General features: G+C 47.4%; 1 protein-coding gene across 6 annotated transcripts in view; it reads left to right on the forward strand.

Annotated features, from left to right (window-relative positions):
• Nucleotides 1-27376, forward strand: part of KDM6B (lysine demethylase 6B) — a 456451-nt gene that overhangs the window by 74121 nt on the left and 354954 nt on the right. For 4 of the 6 annotated variants that reach the window (XR_012716077.1, XR_012716076.1, XM_075272439.1 and 1 more), the window contains exon 1: nt 21914-22824. The gene's annotated coding sequence lies outside the window, so the exon portion shown is untranslated. Of the gene's footprint in view, nt 1-633; nt 862-21913; nt 22825-27376 lie in introns of those variants that run through there. The other 2 variants (XM_075272437.1, XM_075272436.1) reach the window with 2 other exon arrangements.

A 27376-nucleotide genomic window follows, 5' to 3' on the forward strand; every position in this document is an offset into this window, starting at 1 on the left:
TCACCCTATAGGAGGAGGGGCAGACTCATAGCTCCCTTCTGTCTGTATCACCCTATAGGAGGAGGGGCAGACTCATAGCTCCCTTCTGTCTGTATCACCGTATAGGAGGAGGAGCAGACTCATAGCTCCCTTCTGTATCACCCTATAGGAGGAGGGGCAGACTCATAGCTCCCTTCTGTATCACCCTATAGGAGGAGGGGCAGACTCATAGCTCCCTTCTGTATCACCCTATAGGAGGAGGGGCAGACTCATAGCTCCCTTCTGTATCACCCTATAGGAGGAGGGGCAGACTCATAGCTCCCTTCTGTATCACCCTATAGGAGGAGGGGCAGACTCATAGCTCCCTTCTGTATCACCCTATAGGAGGAGGGGCAGACTCATAGCTCCCTTCTGTCTCCCCCAGCAGGGGGCGGTCGGTTCCCTCTCCCTGTCACCCCTCAGGGGGCGGCGCTGCTCCTGTGCAGCCGGCAGGAGAGGGCAGGATGTCGGGGAATGAGGAGGACGGGTTGGAGGGGAGGGGGCTGCCGGGGAGGAGGAGGGATGGGCGGTGAGAGCGAGGCTGGTGTTCCGGGGGGGAGGAGGAGGAGGGAGACTCAGGCTGGGGGGGAGGGGAGCTTTCTTTGTTTGAATACAGATTGGAAAAAAGAGAGAGAGAAAGAGACAGAGAGTGTAAGAGAAGAAGGAGGAGAGGAGAGGAGCTGTGCCCGCTCTGCCCGTCTATGCCAGGCTCGCCCCGTGCACTGTAGCGCCCTGTGCCGCCTGCAGGGGGGGCGCCGCTCTCCGCCGGACTTTGGGGATTATTCTGCTCTGTCTGGATGGAAGGAGATCGGAGGGGTCATCCCTAGGAGAGGACACATGCAGGTGAGAGCAGGGGGGCCCCGGGGCTGCAGGGGCTACTCACCGCCGCACCGGCTGCAACTTTAAAGGGACTGAGGGGGATTTAAATGCCGGGGGTTTAAAGGGACCGAGATCTGGTGCACGGGACTGCCCCTCCCCCACAGGGTTAATGTGCTGGGGGGGGGGGAGGGGCTGCATTCCGGCGTGCAGGGGGTTAAGCCTGGCTGGGTTGTCAGTGGGCGGAACCGAAGGGGTTAATGTCTAGTAGTGATCCCACCGCCTGGTGTGTACAGGGGACAGTGAATGGCTGCACCGGTGGGGGGGGGGGTTGTGCAGGGGCCATGGCTAGAGTGACCATTGGCAGGGTGCACTGGGTGGGGGGGATGCAGCCATTGGGTGCAATGACCCGGGGCAGGGGGTTAGGCATGGACTTGGTGCAGTCTGCAGGGACAGGGTGACATGTATTGTGGGGAGGGGGCAGGATATGGGGAGGGGGGCTGCAGGAAAGAGGGGCTTTGGGTGACCTGCTGCACACTGCTGACTATTTGTGCAAGGACAGGGGGCAGTAGGGATCAGGGACAGTCACCTGTGGAGATCTGGGGCAGACAATGTAGGGATCAGGGACAGGGACCTGTAGGGGACGAGCAGTGTACAGGGACACCCAATATGGAGGACCGGGGTTAGGTGACATGTAATGATGATTTGCAGTGTTGGGGACACGGGGTGACAGGCACGGACTATGAGCACGGTCGGGGTTACCTGCGGTGTACATGGCCGGTGGCCTGCAGCGACTGTCACCAGGTATAGGTGTAATGAGAACAGGCTGACATCCAGTGACCTGGTGCAGTGTACAAGGATATGAAGACGTGCATTGCATATCCACTAGCGGCGGGATTGCAGTGGATGTATTGACTTGCAGTGGTATATGCAGTGATTGCAGTGCCGGGGCCCATGGGAGAAGCTGTACAGGGCTTGCAATGAACAGGGCACACAAGGGCACATTCAGTAATGGCAGTGGCGTGTACAGTGACTGCCATCTGGCTGTGTATTCCGCTGAGCTATTGCCCATGTTATGAATCCTTCTTGGTGTCACTGCCCTACAGGTCACTCATCTGTATGTTACTCCTGTACCTGTCAGGACTGCCGGTGCTGTGAAGGGGTTAATATGCAGTCTGACAGGTCCAGTGACTTTTGTACCGTGCGCTCCCTTCTGATGTCTCTTAAAGTGCCAGGTGTGTGTGAGGATTGTACGCTGTGGAGGGGTGAGTATAGCGTGCCAGGTACAGCTGTATACACCGTGCAGCGTGAGCGGTATATATAATGAGGCCGGAGAAATGTTCAGTAAAGTTATATATCCCTCCGGTACTGTGATTGGATCGGCGTGTGGTCTGTGCGGGGTTAATAGAACTTTGCACAGTTGTTTTAGCGCATCATGATGTGTTATGTGGTGTGCGGTGGGAAATGGACTACTTTAAAGGGTTAATATGCAGTGAACATTGTATTGTGCTGTAATATGCAATGTGGTGGTTGCATTGGTCACTATGAAGGGTTAATATGGTGTTTAATGGCTGCCCTGGACATTGTGTTGTACTCTGGTGGGTTAATATGCAGTGTATTGGGCACTGTACTATGAAGGGTTAATGCATAGTGAGTATTGTGTGCTACTATGAAGGGTTAATACACGCTGTGACCGCCATCATGAGTAGTATTTGCTACTATGAAGGGTTAAAACGCGGTGTGACCGGCAATATGAGTCGTGTGTACTACTATGAAGGGTTAATACACGGTGTGACCGGTGCAGTGAGTATTGTGTGCTACTATGAAGGGTTAATACGCGGTGTGACCGGTACAGTGAGTATTGTGTGCTACTATGAAGGGTTAATACGCGGTGTGACCGGTACAGTGATTATTGTGTACTACTATGAAGGGTTAATATGCTGTGTGACCGGCATGGCGAGTATTGTGCGCTACTATGAAGGGTTAATACGCGGTGTGACCGGTACAGTGAGTATTATGTGCTACTATCAAGGGTTAATACACGCTGTCAGTAGTATTTGCTACTATAAAGGGTTAATACGCGGTGTGACCGGTGCAGTGAGTATTGTGTGCTACTATGAAGGGTTAATACGCGGTGTGACCGGTACAGTGAGTATTGTGTGCTACTATGAAGGGTTAATACGCGGTGTGACCGGTACAGTGATTATTGTGTACTACTATGAAGGGTTAATATGCTGTGTGACCGGCATGGCGAGTATTGTGCGCTACTATGAAGGGTTAATACGCGGTGTGACCGGTACAGTGAGTATTATGTGCTACTATCAAGGGTTAATACACGCTGTCAGTAGTATTTGCTACTATAAAGGGTTAATACGCGGTGTGACCGGTGCAGTGAGTATTGTGTGCTACTATGAAGGGTTAATACGCGGTGTGACCGGTACAGTGAGTATTGTGCACTACTATGAAGGGTTAATACGCGGTGTGACCGGCATGGCGAGTATTGTATACTACTATGAAGGGTTAATGCGCGGTGTGACCGGTACAGTGAGTATTGTGTGCTACTATGAAGGGTTAATACGCGGTGTGACCAGTACAGTGAGTCGTGTGTACTACTATGAAGGGTTAATACGCGGTGTGACCGGCATGGCGAGTATTGTATACTACTATGAAGGGTTAATACGCGGTGTGACCGGTACAGTGAGTATTGTGTGCTACTATGAAGGGTTAATAAGCGGTGTGACCGGCATGGCGAGTATTGTATACTACTATGAAGGGTTAATACGCGGTGTGACCGGTACAGTGAGTATTATATACTACTATGAAGGGTTAATACGCGGTGTGACCGGTACAGTGAGTATTGTATACTACTATGAAGGGTTAATACGCGGTGTGACCGGTACAGTGAGTATTGTGTGCTACTATGAAGGGTTAATATGCTGTGTGACCGGCATGGCGAGTATTGTATACTACTATGAAGGGTTAATACGCGGTGTGACCGGTACAGTGAGTATTGTGTGCTACTATGAAGGGTTAATAAGCGGTGTGACCGGCATGGCGAGTATTGTATACTACTATGAAGGGTTAATACGCGGTGTGACCGGTACAGTGAGTATTATATACTACTATGAAGGGTTAATACGCGGTGTGACCGGTACAGTGAGTATTGTATACTACTATGAAGGGTTAATACACGGTGTGACCGGTGCAGTGAGTATTGTGTGCTACTATGAAGGGTTAATACGCGGTGTGACCGGTACAGTGAGTATTGTGTGCTACTATGAAGGGTTAATACGCGGTGTGACCGGTACAGTGATTATTGTGTACTACTATGAAGGGTTAATATGCTGTGTGACCGGCATGGCGAGTATTGTGCGCTACTATGAAGGGTTAATACGCGGTGTGACCGGTACAGTGAGTATTATGTGCTACTATCAAGGGTTAATACACGCTGTCAGTAGTATTTGCTACTATAAAGGGTTAATACGCGGTGTGACCGGTGCAGTGAGTATTGTGTGCTACTATGAAGGGTTAATACGCGGTGTGACCGGTACAGTGAGTATTGTGCACTACTATGAAGGGTTAATACGCGGTGTGACCGGCATGGCGAGTATTGTATACTACTATGAAGGGTTAATGCGCGGTGTGACCGGTACAGTGAGTATTGTGTGCTACTATGAAGGGTTAATACGCGGTGTGACCAGTACAGTGAGTCGTGTGTACTACTATGAAGGGTTAATACGCGGTGTGACCGGCATGGCGAGTATTGTATACTACTATGAAGGGTTAATACGCGGTGTGACCGGTACAGTGAGTATTGTGTGCTACTATGAAGGGTTAATAAGCGGTGTGACCGGCATGGCGAGTATTGTATACTACTATGAAGGGTTAATACGCGGTGTGACCGGTACAGTGAGTATTATATACTACTATGAAGGGTTAATACGCGGTGTGACCGGTACAGTGAGTATTGTATACTACTATGAAGGGTTAATACGCGGTGTGACCGGTACAGTGAGTATTGTGTGCTACTATGAAGGGTTAATATGCTGTGTGACCGGCATGGCGAGTATTGTATACTACTATGAAGGGTTAATACGCGGTGTGACCGGTACAGTGAGTATTGTGTGCTACTATGAAGGGTTAATAAGCGGTGTGACCGGCATGGCGAGTATTGTATACTACTATGAAGGGTTAATACGCGGTGTGACCGGTACAGTGAGTATTATATACTACTATGAAGGGTTAATACGCGGTGTGACCGGTACAGTGAGTATTGTATACTACTATGAAGGGTTAATACGCGGTGCGACCGGTACAGTGAGTATTGTGTGCTACTATCAAGGGTTAATACACGCTGTCAGTAGTATTTGCTACTATAAAGGGTTAATACGCGGTGTGACCGGTACAGTGAGTATTGTGTGCTACTATGAAGGGTTAATACACGCTGTCAGTAGTATTTGCTACTATGAAGGGTTAATACGCGGTGTGTCTGGTACAGTGAGGATTGTATACTACTATGAAGGGTTAATACGCGGTGTGACCAGTACAGTGAGTATTGTGTGCTACTATGAAGGGTTAATACGCGGTGTGACCGGTACAGTGAGTATTGTGTGCTACTATGAAGGGTTAATACGCGGTGTGACCAGTACAGTGAGTATTGTGTACTACTATGAAGGGTTAATACGCGGTGTGACCAGTACAGTGAGTATTGTGTACTACTATGAAGGGTTAATACGCGGTGTGACCGGTACAGTGAGTATTGTGCGCTACTATACGAGTTTAGTATGCAGTGTTACGGAATAGTTGTATACACAACGTAGTTGTATACACAGTGTGACCGGCACGGAAAGTGTTACGTTGCGTTAGGGGTTAATAAACAGGTTGACCAGTTCGGCGATGACGTAAAGGGTTAACACCCGGTATTGTTGTCAGGGTTACAGGTGATGTGAGTATCCGCATGTACTACAAAGAGTTAATGTATTGAATATCCCTGGGTATTGTGAAGGGTTAATACGGGGAACCACCGGGGTAGGTTATTTTTAGGGTAGGTTGTGGTTTGTATTTAAAGATTTAAAGGGGAAGGTGCGCTGTAGTATTAACGGATTAAGGCGATAATCAGATTGAGGTGTTTTTCGTGGTAATGTCCAATTGTCTCCAGAAGGAGCTGTCAGTCTTCATATGACGGGGTTAAACCGAATTTGTGGTGTGACCGGTCACTTATAGTCCTTCGGTGAAACCTGTAAAGGGTTAAGACATAGTAGGAGCCCACAGCTGGTAATATGCTATGTCTTAATGAATTATCTCAGGCAGCCATTGGGGGCGCTGTTGTTTGGGACGACTATTTCCGGTTCATGGGTCGCTCGGCGGCATGTCTTATTACCGATCTGCATACCAAATTAGTCTGTCCTAAAGGGTTAACTCGGTATGTGGAAACCCTGCGCCAGGTTTGCGCCATGTGCCCGCTGTGTCAGGAGGTGCGGACGGCGCTCCCAAATCTTTCCTGAGCGAAACGTTGGACTCTGGACTCGGAGCGGTGGGGCAGGATCTACCCATCCGGCTCGCCACAGTTGTCACCACTCTGTCAGGCTCGCCCCATATTCTACCTCGTCTTATTTGACACTTCCAGACTTCACTCCGTTTTTGCACTTTTGGTTGATGACTATTTTTTGGGCTCCATCTTCTTCCACTTGCTCTGCTCGCTTCCCTTCCTGTTTCCTGCGCGCTTCTTCCTTCTGACCTTCACCATTCCTCGCTCTCTTCTCCCGGTTGGGTTGTCCATGCTTTTCATGTTCTTATGATGGTTGGAGATGCTCCGGGTTTACGGTTTTCTACTCTTGGCCCATGTGTGGCGCTCTCCCATACACTCTTGGGCGCCATGACCTCATTCTCTTGCTCTCCAGGCTTCCTGTGCTCTTCAGGCTCTTTCATTAGGTTTCCCATGACATACATGTTCAGCTTCCTGTGCTCCTTATTTGCGGCCTCCTGTGTCGTTGACTCGCTTGCTCTTTTGGCCTCTTGTGAGCTTCATTATATCTGTCTCTTGGTCTCCATTCTGTCACTCTTTTGCCCTCCTCTGCGCTCTTCTGTTGCTGTTGTGTATGTTTGTGCAGTCTTTATTTTGTCAGCGCTCTCTTGATTCTGTCTCTCATGTTCTCTTTAGTCTTTCGCTGCTCACATTGTCTGCGCTCTTGATATATATGTTTTTTTGCTTTTGTCAGTCTCTTCTGCTCTCTCTTCATTCTGTCTCTTCTCTGCTCTCTTGATTCTTAGTCTCTTCTTCTTTGCTGTCTTGTTTGTTCTTTTGCTCTCTTTCCTTTCGTTTGTCGGTTCTTTCATTCTTTTGATCTCGTGTTTCTGTCGCTTTCCTTGGCCTCTCTTGTTTCTGTCGCTTTCCTCGGCCTCTCTTGTTTCTGTCGCTTTCCTCGGCCTCTCTTGTTTCTGTCGCTTTCCTCGGCCTCTCTTGTTTCTGTCGCTTTCCTCGGCCTCTCTTGTTTCTGTCGCTTTCCTCGGCCTCTCTTGTTTCTGTCGCTTTCCTCGGCCTCTCTTGTTTCTGTCGCTTTCCTCGGCCTCTCTTGTTTCTGTCGCTTTCCTCGGCCTCTCTTGTTTCTGTCGCTTTCCTCGGCCTCTCTTGTTTCTGTCGCTTTCCTCGGCCTCTCTTGTTTCTGTCGCTTTCCTCGGCCTCTCTTGTTTCTGTCGCTTTCCTCGGCCTCTCTTGTTTCTGTCGCTTTCCTCGGCCTCTCTTGTTTCTGTCGCTTTCCTCGGCCTCTCTTGTTTCTGTCGCTTTCCTCGGCCTCTTTTTCTTTGTTCTTCTCTTCTCTAGGTTTCGTCACTTCTCTCAGTCTTCTATTTCTTGCTTTCCTTACTTCCAGTTGTTTTTCTATCTTGCTCACTTCTTCCTTCCGCTTTCCTTGCTCGCCTTGCTTTGTGTTTTCTTCCCCGTTAGCCTTCACTTTTTTCCTATTTGTCACTTTTTGGTTCGCACATTTTTCTGTTTCTTTTCCACTTCCCACACTCTTCCTCTCTTGGCTTCCTTTGGACTCTCTTCCTGTCAGGCCTCACATGCTCCCATCTTCTTCCTATCTGATTTCCTGCTCCATTTTCTTTTCATCTCCGGTTTTCCTGCTCACTCCTCCCCTGTAATTCCCTGGGTATATAGAAGTGCGTATAGAGCCTGGAGTGATATAGGGGTGACCCGGTATATCCAGGGCCGGGAGTCTATATACAGGGGTGGGAAGGGGGGAGTTGTAGTATATCTGGGCCTGGTCTCTATATTTAGGGGTGATGTGGTATATACGCACCCTGGTGTCTATATACAGGGGAGATGGAGTATATCCATACCTTGGTGTCTATATACAGGGTAATGTAGTACATCTGGGCCTGGTGTGTATATACAGGGTGATGTTGTATATCCGTACCCTGGTATCTATATACAGGGTGATGTTATATATCCATACCTTGGTGTCTATATACGGGCTGATGCTGTATATCCGTACCCTGGTGTCTATATACAGGGTGATGTTATATATCCGTACCCTGGTGTCTATATACAGGGTAATGTTGTATATCCATACCCTGGTGTCTATATACGGGCTGATGCTGTATATCCGTACCCTGGTGTCTATATACAGGGGTGATGTGTACACCCAGATAATATATACTTTCCCGCTGGTCCTCACAGAGTATCCTCGCCTTGTCCATCTGATCCGCCAGCCTCCATGACACATTTATACTATAGCGGTGATGTCACCACTCATTAGTTATAACCTTGTGAATGAGCCCAGCGCTGATACAGTTAAAGGGACCTGATTCTTCGCCCTAAGAGGGTGACGCCGGGGACTGGTTTTCGGGTTTGTACATGGATGGGAATATTTGTGTTGCTGGAGCGAGGTTTGTAGCTAAGAATAATCCATGGTAAGGGGCAAGGACGAGGGGCGGTGGGGTGCGGTGGGGCAGATCGCCAGCAGATGGGGGACTGTCGGCCTAGTGTTGGGTCTGCTGTGTGGGGAATGGTAACATCTGCATCTTCTGTCTACACATGGAGCTACTCTTTCTCAACACTCCCTAAGTGGTTTTCTTTGTCTCCTCGCCCTTACCCCAGCTGACACGGAGTCCTCGCCTCCCCCCTCGCTCCTCCTCTCCAGCCCCTTCCCCAGCCTCCTCCTCCTTCTCCTATCAGCTGTTCATAAATCATTCATACATGCTGGCTACCATCCAGGCTGGCTGGCCCTTTAAACGGCAGGCATGCGGCTGTCACTATTGTACCTTGTGAATATTTAACTCGCTGGATCCATCTCGGGAACAGAAAACTGAGGGATTTATTCCCGACATGATGATTTCCTTCTCCATATAGGATGGAAGCAAAGGAACGATAAGTCTGGCCCTCCTCCTATAGGGCGACACAGACAGAAGGGAGCTATGAGTCTGCCCCTCCTCCTATAGGGTGACACAGACAGAAGGGAGCTATGAGTCTACCCCTCCTCCTATAGGGTGATACAGAAGGGAGCTATGAGTCTGCTCCTCCTCCTATAGGGTGATACAGAAGGATGCTATGAGTCTGATCCTCCTCCTATAGGGTGATACAGGAGGGAGCTATGAGTCTGCCCCTCCCCCTATAGGGTGATACAGAAGGGAGCTATGAGTCTGCCCCTCCTCCTATAGGGTGATACAGAAGGGAGCTATGAGTCTGCCCCTCCTCCTATAGGGTGATACAGACAGAAGGGAGCTATGAGTCTGCCCCTCCTCCTATAGGGTGATACAGAAGGGAGCTATGAGTCTGCTCCTCCTCCTATAGGGTGATACAGAAGGGAGCTATGAGTCTGCCCCTCCTCCTATAGGGTGATACAGAAGGGAGCTATGAGTCTGCCCCTCCTCCTATAGGGTGACACAGACAGAAGGGAGCTATGAGTCTGCCCCTCCTCCTATAGGGCGATACAGAAGGGAGCTATGAGTCTGCCCCTCCTCCTATAGGGTGATACAGAAGGGAGCTATGAGTCTGCCCCTCCTCATATAGGGTGATACAGAAGGGAGCTATGAGTCTGCCCCTCCTCCTATAGGGTGATACAGAAGGGAGCTATGAGTCTGCCCATCCTCCTATAGGGTGATACAGGAGAGAGCTATGAGTCTGCCCCTCCTCCTATAGGGTGATACAGAAGGGAGCTATGAGTCTGCCCCTCCTCCTATAGGGTGATACAGACAGAAGGGAGCTATGAGTCTGCCCCTCCTCCTATAGGGTGATACAGACAGAAGGGAGCTATGAGTCTGCCCCTCCTCCTATAGGGTGATACAGACAGAAGGGAGCTATGAGTCTGCTCCTCCTCCTATAGGGTGATACAGACAGAAGGGAGCTATGAGTCTGCTCCTCCTCCTATAGGGTGATACAGACAGAAGGGAGCTATGAGTCTGCCCCTCCTCCTATAGGGTGATACAGGAGGGAGCTATGAGTCTGCCCCTCCTCCTATAGGGTGATACAGAAGGGAGCTATGAGTCTGCCCCTCCTCCTATAGGGTGATACAGAAGGGAGCTATGAGTCTGCCCCTCCTCCTATAGGGTGATACAGAAGGGAGCTATGAGTCCTCTCCTCCTCCTATAGGGTGATACAGGAGGGAGCTATGAGTCTGCCCCTCCTCCTATAGGGTGATACAGGAGGGAGCTATGAGTCTGCCCTCCTCCTATAGGGTGATACAGAAGGGAGCTATGAGTCTGCCCCTCCTCCTATAGGGTGATACAGAAGGGAGCTATGAGTCTGCTCCTCCTCCTATAGGGTGATACAGAAGGGAGCTATGAGTCTGCCCCTCCTCCTATAGGGTGATACAGACAGAAGGGGGCTATGAGTCTGCCCCTCCTCCTATAGGGTGATACAGAAGGGAGCTATGAGTCTGCTCCTCCTCCTATAGGGTGATACAGAAGGGAGCTATGAGTCCTCTCCTCCTCCTATAGGGTGATACAGACAGAAGGGGGCTATGAGTCTGCCCCTCCTCCTATAGGGTGATACAGAAGGGAGCTATGAGTCTGCTCCTCCTCCTATAGGGTGATACAGACAGAAGGGAGCTATGAGTCTGCCCCTCCTCCTATAGGGTGATACAGGAGGGAGCTATGAGTCTGCCCCTCCTCCTATAGGGTGATACAGAAGGGAGCTATGAGTCTGCCCCTCCTCCTATAGGGTGATACAGAAGGGAGCTATGAGTCTGCCCCTCCTCCTATAGGGTGATACAGAAGGGAGCTATGAGTCTGCCCCTCCTCCTATAGGGTGATACAGGAGGGAGCTATGAGTCCTCTCCTCCTCCTATAGGGTGACACATTGGACTACATCGCCCCTGCTAGTCGCTGCCATCTTTCTCATGATAATATAACTTGTTGCTGGTCTCGGGGGACACATTACTGGTAAACATCCCCTCACACCTGTCCTGCGCCCGCTGGGATCCAGTTACATCATGGCAGTGGGCAGGTTGCGGGGTGTTGCATCACAGTCTGTGTGTGCATTGTTGTGTGGCGGCAGGTTTAGGCGGTGTTGAGTCATGTGTATGTTACAGGCGTGTCTCCCTTGCCGGTTATTGTAGTAAATGTTGTTGTATGAGACTCTCTGTGGCAGACGTGAGCGTTGCCGTTGGTCTGTGGATTACTCCCTGGGGTGTTGTGCACTATCTGCGATATTATCAGTATACTGTGTGTATTATATGCAGGTTTTTATATACGTCTACTGCCCTGTAATACAAGGGTCGGACATGTACAAAGTAATAACGGTACATGCGCGACCTTGTAAATCAGATTGTAGCGTCCACCAAGATTCATGATATAGGGGGTCTGGTCTGGAGTCCATAGTTATAGACTGGATCTTTTTTCGGACGTGTGGTCCGGTGTGCGCTACTTCGGGGGGGGTTTAGAACTATTTTTAGGGGAACTGGTTCTGTATCGGTGGCGGTCTTGTATTTATGGGTCTGTATTGGTGTAGGGGATCTTGCTGTAGTCTGCATTATTTGGGGGTGGGGATTGGCATGTAGTGGGTATTGTTGGAAGGGTCTGCCATGGAGTCCACTCTGACCCGTACAGGAATGCTCAGTTTGGAGAAGATTTGCCCAAATCCCACTCCCTTTTTGAGTCTGAAACAGGCTGAATTTTCTAGGATTGTTAATGAGAATTTGTCAAAATTTTGGCAAATTCAGGACTTAGGACAACCAAGTGTGTAGACGCTGAGGTGCTGACGTCAGGCAAATGGTAATCCTGAGGTAACGATTGTTCTGATCTTAACGCTTTGAGACTAGTGTTGAGCAAGTATTATTCGATGGAATACCTCGCCGGCGTAGGAATGCATGTAATCGGCCAAACACCGAGGGGTTAAACGCATCGAATATTCGGCCGCTTACACACATTCCTATGCCGGCGAGGTATTCCATTGAATACTACTCGCTCAACACTAATCGAGACTGAAAGAAATATTGTCATTGTTGCCTATGTCGTCAACAATAAGGAGGTCATCGATGGTAAATTCACCGAAAATCCTTTTCCGCACCAGGACTGTGGAATCGTAGTCTGGACCAAATTTTGGGTGGAGACAGAAAAAAGTGACTGACCCCAACTTCAAAATAAAATTGAGTCCAAGTCGGGCTGTGGACAAGTAGGAGTCGGAGTTGGTGGCTTTGCCTACTGTTTTCTCAGCCCTGTTAAGAAACCTTTCCAAAAAATTCTTGCATCTTGTGTGAACCGTCCTCGGATCCTAATGACATTTTTGCATCTTTTAAAGTAGATTTGGGTTTTATGTATCCTCACAATCCCATAAAGGGATATCCAACAACACTTAGGCTTAGCTTATCCTTAGGAAATGTTATTAATATCATATTGGAGGGCTCCGACCCTGGCGCCTTCTTTGATCGCCTTGGTGCAGTCCAATCCCCACTAATCTCATATTTTCATGGAGGTTTAGCTGCTATAATATGCCAGAAGCCAAAACTGTCAATAGGCAAGTGGGCTCTTTAAAGGGATCCTATCCTAATAGCCTTAAGACAGGCTATTCTTCTCCTACCTTTAGATGTCTTCTCTGCACCACTGTTAAGTAGAAATCTCGGTTTTCTTCTGTATGCAAATAAATTCTCTCGCAGCACTGGGGGCGGTCCCAGCGCTCAAACAGCACTGGGGGTGGTCCCCAATGCTGTGAGAGAACTCTCCAGCGACGCCTCTATCTTCGTCTGGAACGGCCTCTTTCCGTGTCTTCTTCTGGTGCTGGGTTTAAACTTCTAGGCATGTGTAGTTGGCTGTGCCATTGGGCAGAGACGTACAGAGCGTAAGCGGCCACAAAAAAAATGGCCGCGGGCATGTGCAGTCAGCTCTTCCCGAGGCCCGATGGCAGAGCAGACTGCGCATGCGTACAAGTTTGAAGCCAGCGTGGAAAGAAGACGCGGAGAGAGGCCGTTCCAGACAAAGATGGGGGCGGCGTTCTCGCAGCATTGCAGACGCCCTCAGTGCTGTTTGAGCGCTGAGGCCCACCCCCAGTGCTGCAAGAGAACCGAAGAAAATTGGGATTTTTTCTGAACGGCGGCTCAGAGAAGACATCTAAAGGTAGGAGAAGAATAGCCTTTCTTAAGGCTATTCCTACACGTTAGTGAGAAAAAAATAGCATTTTAATGATAGAATTAAGGGGTTTCTACTAGAGACGAGCGAACACTGTTCGGATCAGCCGATCCGAACAGCACGCACCCATAGAAATGAATGGAAGCACCTGTGACGCCGGCCGGCCGCCGGCAAAGTCAGCGTCACAGGTGCTTCCATTCATTTCTATGGGAGCGTGCTGTTCGGATCGGCTGATCCGAACAGTGTTCGCTCATCTCTAGTTTCTGCCTGTATAATATTGTGGCAGGTTTGTTGCTTTGGCTTTATGCGAACTCTTTCTTACCACTACGCCTTCCACCACTTCTAGACGTACATCCAATACTTCCATCTGTGTTGTGCCGAAGCTGTGAAACACGTGTACATCCTTGTATTTTGCGTTTTCTCAAGAAATTCCCTAATATTTTTTTTTTATTTAGTTTATTCAAAAGAAACTGAGACTATTTTCCAAGGTGACAGAGGAAGTGGTAGAATAAAAAAAAAAAGTGAGTCGCTTAAAGGGATTCTACTGTTGAAATGAATTTTTTTGGCGATCACACGTCGTCTCCGCTGCGCCGTTCCTTAGAAATACCGTTTTTTACCGGTATGCAAATTAGTTCCCTCACAGAGATGGGGGCGGCCCCAGCGCTGAAAATGTAATTGGGGTGTCTCTACTGCTGCTCGAGAACACGCTTCAGCAATGCCTCTATCTTTCGTCGTCTTCCTTCTGCGTCACCTCCGACACCTGCGCAGTTGGCTATGCCAGTGAGACACTAGTAGAGCCGACAGCGCATGTCGGCCGGTGGCCATTTTTGGGAGGCTGCTCTTGCTCTTGTAGTTCAATACAGGAGCGGCCTCCCAAAAATGGCCGCCGGCCAGCATGCGCACTAGGCTCTGCTGGTGTTTCACTGGCAGAGCCAACTGCGCAGGCGTCGGAGGTGACGCAGAAGGAAGACGATGAAAGAAGGGGACGATCCAGCCGAAGATAGAGGCGTCGCTGGGGCGTGTTCTTGAGCTGCAGTGGGGACACCCCCATTGCATTTTCAGCGCTGGGGCCCGCCCCCATCGCTGCGAGACAACTAATTTGCATACCGGTAAAAACCGATATTTCTAAGGAACGGCGCAGCAGAGACCACGTCTAAAGTTAAGAGACGAATAGCCTTTCTAAAGGCTATTCCGACGTGTGATCGCCAAAAAAATTCATTTCAATGGTAAAATCCCTTTAAGAAGAAATTTGTAAAAAAAAAAAAAAAAAAAAAAAAAAAGTCGATCCCAATTCAAGCAGTGATGAGATGAATTTCTACATGACAAACTTCGGTTCAACATCAGTCGTGTTGGGTGATCGAATCCCCAAGAAGGATTAGAGACTGAGGAAAACTACGAGTACTGGACCACTACCTTTAATGCAAGCCAATTTGGAGATCCCGGTTCTTGGTAGGTGTCGGAAAGAAAGACCAACGCAACTTCATCTGAAATTATCCATGTAGAAAACATATGCTGAGGGGGTGGGGGGGCCTCGTAGGAAATAAACGGCAGAAGTATGGGATCAAGTATCTTGGCGGTAACGGGCACTCTGCCACCGAAGCGACTGCTCTTGAAAACCTTGAGGATCATCTGATTTGCCTCTCTTGGAGGATGGGATCTTATTGCTTTCTAAAGAGTTGAACTTTTTGTTTAAGATAAGAATTTAGGTGGCACCTAAGATAGCTGTTAGCCAAATAGTTGTTGGCCAACACAGTGGGAACAAGGTCCTCTACTAGAGTCCTCCAGTTGGGCACTTAGAACCCATCTTGAGGTCACCATAAGCATTAGATGTTTGGCCAAAACCATTGAAATTTTTGAGTTTGGCCAATATAAATCTAGCGTTAACTTCATTGGTTGTTGGTGTGAATTTCTCGTGGAAATGGACAACCACAAAATGGAGAAGAGAGTAGGTAAACACTCAAGGTGGCCCGGAAGACTATTGGTTGGGCCATCAAAATGGGCAAAACCATTGGGGGTTCAGTGAGTTTTTTTTTATATAATGGTAATTAGACCAAGTGTTATGTACTTGACTGAACTTTTTGATATCACATCAAATAAAGATCATGTGGAGATTCATCAGGTGGAAAATGTCATGAAGGGTGTCAGATGGCGGTATCACCTGCCCACCGACCGGCACTCTACTAGATATAGTTACATAGCAAGTTATGAAAGATGTTCAGGCCCGAATGTATCCTAAGGATGTCTCTAATCTTAGCGAGCGGTAGAGAAAATCCCTTAAGTGGTGGAAATCATAAAAAATCTATTGGTGAAGCCGGCCGACGAGAGATGAAATATCGTTATTTTGTCTATGGAATATTACGTTGACCCTGAAAGACAACGGACAGGTCCGATTACATATCTGAGATTGGATGGTGATCCAACATTTGGATATCTCGGGGATTTGCAAACTTTATTGACAAAAAGTGTGAGAAACAGAATTTCATCTAAAATGGTAACTGAGATCTTGTCACCTCGATACCCTTAGAAGCCTAAAGGCGTATTCACACAACTGGGATGGAAATTGGCCATGAAAAGGCGATGGAATGGTCCATGTTTTTCAGCCGAATTGCGTCTTTGTGGCACCCGTTTTCACAGATTTCTCATAGACCAGAAATGGGTTATGTTCTTTTTTTTTTCTTAGACCGTTCAAGTGGTCTATCAAAGAATGGACGTGTGAATAGCCCCATAGACTCTCGTTTAAAAAAAAGATCTTCGATGGTCCAGAGCTGGTACTTTCTCCTCAACATTCGTAAAACCTCACCGAGACATCCAAGTCACCCAATCCTGACGAGTGATTTCTGTTTCAGAATTTTTCTGGTTACGTAGATTGGTTTTTGCAACCTTTGATTGCCAATGGATCCCACTTTCTGCATGAATTGGGTTGGCAGGAGGGCTTCTAAATATTCAATGGTGGATTTGTGCGGACTCAACATGAGGCAGGAATTTTGTTCAACATTGGAACATGGTAAAAAAAAAATAAAGTTCAAAACATGTCAAATTCATAATGCGACTAGATTAAATAAAAACATGGGGGCGCCATCTTTGATTATTACACCAGATAACAAAAGGCACAAAAACAACCCACAGATGGTGGGAATTCTTTGGTGTCTGTAACAAAAGATGTCATCGTGATAACAAAAGTCACAAAAAACTGTGACCAAGCTCTGAAAAAGAACTCGACATGATTGTCCAGCCTGGAGGACTTCCCGATGAATTTTAAGGATAAAGTACCAGTTACCCTAAGTTCACATCTGCACCAGTACTGCGAGAGAAATCTCCAGCGCCACCTCTATCTTCGTCTGGAATGGCCTCTCTCCGCGCCTTCTTCCGGCGCTGGATTCAAATTTCTTCGCATGCGCAGTGGCCGCTCTGCCCGAGGCCCGATGACAGAGCTGACTGCACGTGCCCACGGCCATTTTTTTGTGGCCGCTTACACGAGCGTACTGTGCTGTAGTTCAATGGAGTACAGAGCGTAAAAAAAATGGCCATGGGCAAGTACAAAAAAAAATGTCCGTGGGCAAGTGCAAAAAAATGGCCGTGGACAAGTGCATTCGGCTCTTCCCGAGGTCCGATGGCAGAACCAACTGCGCATGCGTAGAAGTTTGAAGCCAGTGCCGGAAGACATGGAGAGAGGCCGTTCCAGACAAAAGTGGGGGCAACGTTGGAGATTTCTCTCGCAGCATTGGGGACGCCCCCAGTGCTGCGAGATAACTCATTTTCCGTTGGAGAAACCAGCATAAAGAAAAGTCTTGTCTGGAGGACATCTCTCTACGCATGTTCAGTACAAAAGAGTCAGACACCCGACGGACCCTATTGTAATCTATTGTGACTGTTTGAGTGGTCCGGGTCTCCTGGTGGACCTGAACAACGGGAAGTTATACGCAGATGTGAACTTAGCTTAGGCCACATTCCCCCAGCAGTGCCAAGATCTTGGCCATGAAAAAATTTCTTAGTCATCTTTTCTGAAGAAATTCTGAATCCTGTGTTGTGGATGAGCCCTTGTGGTGTTCGAGGACCCATTTCTTGGACATCATTCAGACAAAATTTTGTATTTTGCATTTTTTCTGAATAAGTTTTTAAAATCCCTAAGCCATTTTAGCCTTGGATCACCATTCAATCTCTGATATGTAACCAGATCTTCCAGTTGTCTATTGACCTCTGTAACAACGATCTTTCCTTCCTCGTTGGTTGGTTTTACCACCAGTTTTTTATGATTTGACTCACTTGAGGGCTTTTCTGTATCGCTCACTCAGGTTAAAGACACCTTCAAAATAAATTTGCTTGAACATCTTTCAGAAGTTGTTGCGTTAATATACGGTATCTAGTGAATTGCTGGTCGACACCAGATCTATCTCCACATCTTCTTTGTCACATATGTATCGGAGTGAACTTTTTTGATGTCGTAACAGACCATTTTTAAGATTCTTCTTGAGTCCCCCACCCCCTCCAAAGGGTTGATCTTGACTTTTCTTTTTGATGGTAGATCTCGTATATATAAATCAATTCAGGTCTAGGCAGATTAAATTTTCTCAAAACATAGGTCAACCTTTGAGATCTCAAAAAGATACCATCCTCCGAGTGAGGAACATTAGTCAAACCGTTCTCGAGAGCAGTCACATTAGAGTCCAACCCAAGATATTGTTTCTTCTTGGTCCCAACTTTGGCTCATTTCTTCATCACCCCCCCAAGTATATTTTCTAAGTTGTCCCATGTAGTTGTGTTGGATTTTCTTCGTCATGCTGGTTGGGGCCCAGATCTTCAGATTTGCTGGTGTCGGAAGTTGGTCAAGTACTTCTCATTTTTAGTAGTTCTTCTATGTCAAATTTTGGTGGCGTCCTTGGATTTTTGTCTACAAGTGGGATGAAGGTGTAGCGGTAACAATGGATTATCTTTTTTAACCTATGGACCAGTGGTCAACGATTTATCTCCTCGATGGAACAACAATTCATAGCGATTGGCATAATGGGATTAAATAGAACATGCAACGCTTTATTTCCTATCGAAAGTGTGTAATTTTTTTGGTCTTGATCTATATATCGGGAAAACAATACATCTTACATGGCCACGAATTAATAACTCAAGTACGTGAACCTCGTGGTAAGATTGCGGTGGGGTTAAGATTTGTTGGGTTCATACACGTTGAAGATTGGTTATACTACCTATTGGGGTATGATCACATCGTGAAATCTGCTGCTGATTTTGGGGAAGAATTCGCTTCAAAATTGGTGGCAGATTGTGGCCTGATTCTTCCTCCCGCTGCCTTCCATGGGAGGCGAAGGTTGCAGTAAGACGCTGATAAAATGTGTGCCATCCAGTCTACTGTTCAAGACTTCCTGCTTGGGAAAAATGAAGAAGCATCGGGGGTGGGGGTCCACCTAAGAATTCTTCTTTATTTTCCACTGTAGGAGGTCGACTTAGTTTGCTCCAAAATTTTGGAATAGAATTCTGGCTCAATTTGGGGCATTTTGTTGGTTTAAAGGGATCTTATCATTGGAGACCCTTTTTTTCTGACTAACACGTAGGAATAGACTTAAGAAAGTCTATCCTTCTCCTACCTTTAGATGTCTTCTCCGCGCCGCAGTTTGGTAGAAATCCGAAATTTCTTCTGTATGCAAATGAGTTCTCTTGCGACATTGGGGGCGGTCACCAGAGCTCAAACGGCACTGGAGGTGTCCCCAGTGAGAGAAATCTCCAGTGCCGCCTCCATCTTCTTCTGGAATGCCCTTGTCTTTTTCCGTCCTGGGTTTCAATCTTCTAGGGATGCGCAGTCTGCTCTGCCATCAGGCCTCTGCGCATGTCTGTGGCCACAAGAAAATGGCCGCTTACACAGTAAACTGGTATAAGCGACCATTTTCTTGTGGCAGTGGGCATGCACAGTCGGCTCTGCCTGAGGCCCGATGGCAGAGCCGACTGCGCATGCTTAGAAGATTAAACCCAGGACGGAATAAGACAAGGGCATTCCAGAAGAAGATGGAGGCGGCGCTGGAGATGTCTCTCACAGCATTGGGGACACCCCCACTGCTGTTTGAGCTCTGGGGACTGCCCCCAGTGCTGCGAGTAACTCATTTGCATACCGAAGAAAACCCGCATGGCAGTGCGGTGAAGACATCTAAAGGTAGGAGAAGAAAAACCTTTCTTAAGGCTATTCCTATGTGTTAGAAAAAAAGGGTGTCCCTTTAAGCTTGGATCCCTTTAAGCTTGCACCCATTCTCCTGCAAAGCACCATCAATTGTCAATTGAGTTGGAAAATCTTATATATACTTTTTTTTTTCTAAAATACATTTTACTCTAAGGGTCAAGTCTCAACCCCTTCAGTAAATCTGTCCTGATGTCCGATTTGAGATGTGAAGCAGAATGGATGTGCCTTGGTGTCACCATGACAAGGCCGTAGCGCTCTTCGCCCATTTTTGTAGAAGTGATTGTTGCTTCTGTTTTTTATTTTCCAACGTACAATTTTTATTTTTTTTTGGGTTAAAAATAAATAAAAAATATTTACCTTACTCCATTTTTAAAAATCGCCATGAGGTTTTTAATTTAGGATTTATGCCATGAGTGTCCTTAGCCAACCTGTCATATGCGAAAAACTGGGCGCGCTTCCCATGGTAGACAGATGACGCCCACAGGTGTCTCGTGTTCTTATAGTCGAAGTCAGTCGCGTTCCCTTCTTTGCCCTCTCCGCCCCCCTCAGTTTACCAGCTGCCTCTATTTTGGCCGGGTAACAAAAAAAAAAAAAAGCCTTGCAGTATGGCCGCCACAGGTGTCCGGGAAGGAACCCTTGTGGACAGGATAAAAAGTTTTCTCTCCAGGGTGGTCGGATCGAATGCGTCTTGGAACACAACGGCAAAAAGCTTTTAAAATGGCCGACCGTTTACGTCCACCGGCTTTGTGGAATATTGTATTTTTGTTGTGAATTTTTTTTTTCCCATGCTGTATTCTCACCTACATCCCTAACAACAATTTTTTAAATCCATTTCCGAACCGATATGTGATTGCGTCAACTGGCGTTGTGTACGTTTCGTTTTAAAGTGTAACGATGCGGCGTAAAAAAAAAATTAAAAAAAATGCAAATGTCCGCACGTATGTTATTGTTAAAATTCGTCACCTCCAGCTGGTAAGAAGGCAAAATTTAAAAATCTTATTTTTACAAAATTTCAGGCTCCTTTTTTTAAAATTTTTTTTAAATAAAGCAAAAAAATCCAGGCGCAGGTCTAAGGCGTTTCGGAAATCGTTTGCTCCAGGCTCGACGGAATTTGACGGATTCCGGATTATGAAAGGAAGCTTTGTGGGCAACATGGTGAACCCGGCTGTTGCAGCGCCTCTTGGTTGCTCGCAACAGACTCGTGACGCGGGATTATTCAGATTTAGATAAGAAACCCAATTGGACGACAACATACGGCCATGAGATTAGGTTTCTATGAAACCAGCTAATGTACTGGTTATGGTGCAGTTTTTTACAATGGATTTTTTTGATTTTTTTTAAAAAAATTTTGCCGTAACTTACATACGACATGTAAGGCTGCGTTGACATGTGCGTCGCTCTCAGTGTCCGTTGACTATCGCCTGCAAGTTCGACTTTTTCATCTAGCCGTTTCGGTTAAATATAAAACACCCAACGGACCCCATTAGAATCATTGGGGTCCGTCGGCTCAATTTGTGTCCTGAACAGCGGACACCCCAAAACTTGCACCAACCAACCATAATTTGTAACCCTAAATGGAAAACGAAAGTGCCACATGTTTTTACAAAATTAGATAACCCGGACATCTTAAAATGGAAAATTTTTTAAATTTTTTTTTGTTTTTTGTGGACCTCTGCAGAAGGTGTTCTTGACCCCGACATTGACCCCTTTGTCAGCACGAGTCATTGCCCAACCCCAGGCCTAACTCCGGCTAAGGACTGTCCTCCTCTCAGTACAGGCCTGGTGAATTTTTTTTTTAAAGGAGCCTACTGAACAAAAATAAATTCGAGATTCGACTTTCTAACAGCTGGAGGTTTGTGAATTTTTGTTTGCGGTGTTCCCTTTTAACGCAGTATCGCTCAACAGGTTCCTTTTTCGGACAAGGGGCAACAAGTGCCATGTACAGCATCGCAACCCAGCCCTGAGGAAAAGACCCGGTCGTCTGCAGGTCTATTCCCGGGACTTGGCAGCACCCATCACCCTCAACTGAGCTGAGAATTTTTTTTACTACTACTCCCCGCACACACCCGTGCTTTATCCTGGTCCGTCAGCTTTCGTAGCTTTTTTCAGACACTAGTCTGTCGCTTCAACGGTCAAAGTAACCCCACTTTGGTTTTTAGAGTAAAAAAATTCTCGGCCGATTCAGACAGTAGGTAATGTTTGACGAATTCGAAAAGGTGTTCTGTTTTTTTTTTAGAGGGGGTGCGTACACTAGGGGGCAATTCTTCTGTGGTTGGGATAAATGGGGGGGGGGGGGGGACTCAACAATAATAACAATAGTAAATCAATTTTACAGGAAGTGGGGGGAAAAAAAATTCCCGAAAGGAATCACATTAAGCTGCCCATAGACATCACAAATTCTGTTGGACCTCCGGCGTCAGAACCCGAAGAATGTTTCCAAATGTTCGGTCACCGTTTGGCAGCCAGAAGCATCCAACATGGCCGAATGGTTTCGTTGACGGGTTCGGCATTGCAGCAGACGTTAATGGCCGTGGGCAGCTTTAGAAACTCCGTCGACAAATTTTCTATTTGCATATGGGCGTAATGTAAATAAAGTTTATTGAAAAGAACAAAGTGGGTCCAACTGAACTCTGGCCACTACGGTCTCTTCAACAAACTTTACGTAAAAGGTCTTGATGACGTTTTCTTTTATTTGGTGAAATGACGGAGTTTCGTGGTCACTGTGACGGTATAATTGTAAAAAAAAATAAAAAAAATTCAACAAAGTGGACAAATTCAGATTTTATTTTTTGTCTTATTTGTTGTTTGTTTTTATTTAGCCTAAATTTTTGCGAGATTTGAGTGTAGCCAAGCACCCGGTGTCGAAACTTTCGTGGCCGAATTTGTCCACCTTGTTGAAACTGTTAAAATGGTTTTTTTTGCTTTTGTCTCATCTATAGCCGGAGAGAGTCTGGAAGCCATGACTTCTTTGCACTGGCCCTTGTGGCTTTCCGTTGGAAGTTACAAGATCTGCCCGTGTCGTATACTATTATATTGTACATTATATGTCTCGATCTCTGCTTTTCTATGGATCTTTGGTTTTTCGGCCATTCTTATACCACTTACCCGCACACACCGCAGCTATAACTTACAACTTTTGTTCACACCCGCACTCACTGCGCTGCCGTCCTTTCCTCCACTAATCCTGTTGTATTGTTTTAGGGTCCATCGTACACTCCGCTTTGATCTGGCCCTTCGCCTCCGATGACACGGTGAGTGTTTTTGGATTCACGTTGGTGGGGGTCTTATCTGATGAAATGCATTGTAAAATAATACTGAAGGGTCTTTTCGTGACCAATCCTGTGGCTCAGTGAGAAGATGTGTGTTTTGTAGTGGTCATGCTCAACCACCAGTCAATTCAAATCGGAGGACCCAGGGCCCTGTTTTCGTGATGATTGGGGGTCCCGGCAATTGGTCCCTTACAGATCAGATGCTTAACACCTGTCCTGTGGAGACGTTAGGATGTAGAACTCTGCACACTATTATGCTTTATGCTCCTCCCCTTTATATCAACATCCCCCCCCCCATCAATGATCTTCTGCTCACCCCAAAATGAATGCAGATCCCAGATCCCATATTTCCCGATCAGTGAGAGAACTGTGTGGCTGCACAGTTCTCTTCCCTACCTGTTAGATCACAGGGCAGGAGAGAGGAAGCAGCTGGTGGCCATGGTCCATATTCAGACCCTTCCTCCCTTCAAAATGACAGTGGCCAGGAAAAACGCTGATCTCCTGACTAGGGTTGAGTGATCGTGATCTTTTTAGGTGGGATTGAGATTGGTGATTATTTCCCACAATCAATGTTAGCCTTCACACTGAGTATACGCTCCGCTCATTCTGAGCTCAGTGTGAAGGCTCTGCTGTGGTTCCATAGGAATGAATGGAAGCAGCCCGCGCACAGCCTTAACCCACTGCGCGCTGGCTGCTTCCATTCATTCTAATGGGAGACTAGCTAACATCTCTAGTAGCTACTTACCTGCAGAGATGGCTGGTCCGGTGCCCGCTGTTCTCGTTCTTCTTCGCCTCGCTGCCCCCACCTCCCAGTGTTAAAGAGCTAGGAAGAAGGCGGGGCTTGTGACTTAGGAGAGTGTGGGCGGGTACAGGGCGGGGAGATGTGATGTTTCCCCTCCCAGTACCCGCCCACACTCTCCTAACCTGGGATGCAGGGGGCAGCGAGGTGAAGAAGAACGAGAACACCGGGCACCGGACCAGCCATCTCTGCAGGCAAGTGGACACCAGGGGGGACTAAGTAGCCAGAGGATTAATAAAAAAATCACTACACAGCATGGATTCTAACAATTAAAGCGCTCACTTGTTAGATTCCATGCTGTATAGTGAATAGGATTGTTTTTAAAATCCGCTCTCCGATTAGTAAAAAAATCCCATTGACTTGCATTGGGATCAGAATTGGGATCGAGATAGGGTTTGAATGAAAAATGATCGGAAATCGGATTTCAAAATCGATCCTGAAAAGTCAAGATCGGCTCAACCCTAGTCCTGACCTATGTTTTTTAGCATGATGGATTACAACAGCGGCATCGATCAGTGGTGATCGTCCCTACTGCCTAGACATTAGTAAAGTGGCTACATCCCTGTGCAGGCAGTAGGGACGATTACCGATCCTTACCGCTGCTAACATTATAATGTATTTGTGCTAATAAGGCAGCGATTGGGAGTTGAGCATCTTTCCCGACCACTGTTGGCGTCCTTTTCTGTGCCCCATTAGTGCCCCCCATATGGTGCAATACTCCTTACTGCCCCCATACAGAATAATGCTCCTTAGTGATGCCATCCCTCCCATACATTATATCATGTGGCGACATCAATAGGACATTGCCATGCGGAGGCCACTGTGGGGGCTTTGTGTATGAGCCCCTTAACCCCCATTATCTCTTCTATCATACCAATTAGTTTTGTCTAAATTTAGGGTACTTCTAGTGAAACGAATACGGTTATATATACTTAAAGGGGTTGTGCAGGGAGTATTAATTTACTTACCTGGCCCTGGGGTTGATGATGATGGACTGTAGTAACGCTGATCCCCGTAGTGCAGGTATTTGTGAGATCGGGGAAGGTCCAGAATCGGCACCAGTACATTAATACTCCCCAGACAACCCCTTTAAAAGGATCCTATCATTCAAACTAATTTTTTCTCACTAACACGTTGGAATAGCCTTAAGAAAGGCTATTCTTCTCCTACCTTTAGATGTCTTCTCTGCGCCGCCGTTCCGTAGAAATCCCAGTTTTCGTCGGTATGCAATTGAGTTCTCTCACAGCAATGGGGGCGGGGCCCAGTGCTCAAACAGCACTGGGAGTGTCCCCAATGCTGTGAGAGAACTCTCTTCAGCGTCGCCTCCATCTTCTTCAGCAACGGCCTCTTCACGTGTCTTCTCCCGGCACCTGGGGGGGTCAAAATTCAACACATGCACAAGTCTGCTGTGCCAGTGGGTCGCGGGAAGAGCCGACTTCACATGCGGGGCGGCCATTTTTATGTGGCCGCTTACGCGAGCAGGCGCAGTATCATGTACTCCATAGAACTACAGGAGCGTACTGCGCCTGCTCGTGTAAGCGGCCACAAAAAAATGGCCGCCCGCATGTGAAGTCAGCTCTGGCAGAGCTGACTTGCGCATGCGTTGAATTTTGACACCCCCCCCCCCCCCTTCCCCCGCGCGCCGGAAGAAGACGCATGAAGAGTCCGTTGCTGAAGAAGATGGAGGCGGCACCGGAGAGAGTTCTCTCGCAGCATTGGGGATGCCCCCAGTGCTGTTTGAGTGCCGAGGACCGCCCCGAGTGCTGCCAGAGAACTCATTTGCATACCGAAAAAACGGGATTTCTATGGAACGTATTCCAATGTGTTAGTGAGAAAAAAAATGACTTTGAATGATAGGATCCCTTTAATATATTCTGGTTAATGTAGTAAAATAAATTACAATAAACCGATCTCCGTAATACACTTACTGGCGGTAAAATCTGGGGTCGGATATTACACCCCAGTATACAGTATAGCAGTGTTTGTGTATATGATGGCACATGGCTGATAGGAGATGGAAGGCTCTTCTCTCACGGAGGTAGCTGAGATATGAGGAGCTGTTTGATCATTGGTTTTCCTTTAGATACCTTCTATCATTGGGGTGCAATGATCTCTACTGAAGGACCTCACTGGTGGTAGTCGGGTCCTCAAGTCTATTTAGCGCTGTATACTTGGATAAAATTGGATTGGATATTCCTCTACTATACAGATTGGTACTTGGACTTGAGTCGAAATGTAAAAACTCAGGTGCTTCGGCCCTTTAACCAAATGTCTCCTCTACCCTCGAGTAAGCTGAGATACGGGTCACTGTTTGTTGGGGACTTTGCAATGTAGGTCACTAGCCACAATCCTCTCCATGTCCCAGGGATAGCCGAAGCAGATCTACCGTATGTGTACCTCATCCAAGGCCTACCTGTATCTCAGCTTCCTTAGGGCGTTGGGTAAAACCATTGACCTGAAATGTTTCATTTTGAATGTTTTTAACTATTAAAGGGATCCTACCATTAAAACACATTTTCTTCTCGTTGACACGTAGGAATAGCCTTAAGAAAGCCTATTCTTCTCCTACCTTTAGATGTCTTCTCCGCACCACCGTTCCGTAGAAATCCCAGTTTTTGTCGGTATGCAAATGAGTTCTCTCGCAGCACTGGGGGCGGGCCCCAGCAAACAAACAGCACTGGGGGTGTCACCAGTGCTGTGAGAGAACTCTCCAGCAACGCCTCCATCTTCTTCAGGAACGTCCTCTTCACGCGTCTTCTTCCGGCGCAGGCGGTCAAACTTGTAGGCTTCGGGCAGAGATGACTGCACATGCCCGCGGCCACAAGAAAAATGGCCGCTTACACAGTAAGCGGCAATTTTCTTGTGGGAATGCGCAGTCGGCTCTGCCCGAGGCCTACAATTTTGACCACCCGCGCCAGAAGAAGACGCGTGGAGAGGACGTTCCTGAAGAAGATGGAGGCGTTGCTGGAAAGTTCTCTCACAGCATTGGTGACACCCCCCAGTGCTGTTTGAGCACTGGGGCCCACCCCCAGTGCTGTGAGAGAACTCATTTGCATACCGACAAAAATCGGGATTTCTACGGAACGGTGGCGCGGAGAAGAAAAGCCTTTCTTAAAGCTATTCCTACGTGTCAACGAGAAGAAAATGTGTTTTAATGGTAGAATCCCTTTAAGTCCGATGACTTGGATATGGAGCAGAGCAATAGCCAGTCCTCAGTTAGCTGTTGGATACATCCATGTAGGGAGTATCTAAAGAAAATCTCTGATCCTGGTGCCTTGGATACCTCTAACTGTTTCTGACTCGTCCCCGGGTTTTGATCGTATGCCCAATAAGTGTGGTATGTTTCCACTCTGTTGGTGCGTGGGCAGCGACGTCATTGCCTCAGCGCCCCGGCTGGTTCTCGTGTACCTGCATGATTCCAGGCTCTCTTCCAGTATCCTGCTAATGTTCTCTTAAGGGCATGCGTCACTGAGACAGATCCCTTTAAATGATGTGCTGCCAATTTGCCCTTGTAGTGATGAGCCATTGGGTACAATTTCCCCTACTGAAGGACCTGACCAGGTGGTAGCCGGGTCCTCAAGTGTTAAGCGCTGTAAAAGGGGTCTCCACACAAGGATTTCATGCTTACTATGCCCATTGATCAACTGGGCAGATCCTACCCTGGGTCATGTGATCAGAACCAGGACCTGTCCCCTCCTCATCCCCTATTGGGGCTGCAGAATAGCTCATTATAAT

The sequence above is a fragment of the Leptodactylus fuscus genome, chromosome 5 (assembly GCF_031893055.1).
Source record: "Leptodactylus fuscus isolate aLepFus1 chromosome 5, aLepFus1.hap2, whole genome shotgun sequence".
Taxonomy (NCBI): domain Eukaryota; kingdom Metazoa; phylum Chordata; class Amphibia; order Anura; family Leptodactylidae; genus Leptodactylus; species Leptodactylus fuscus.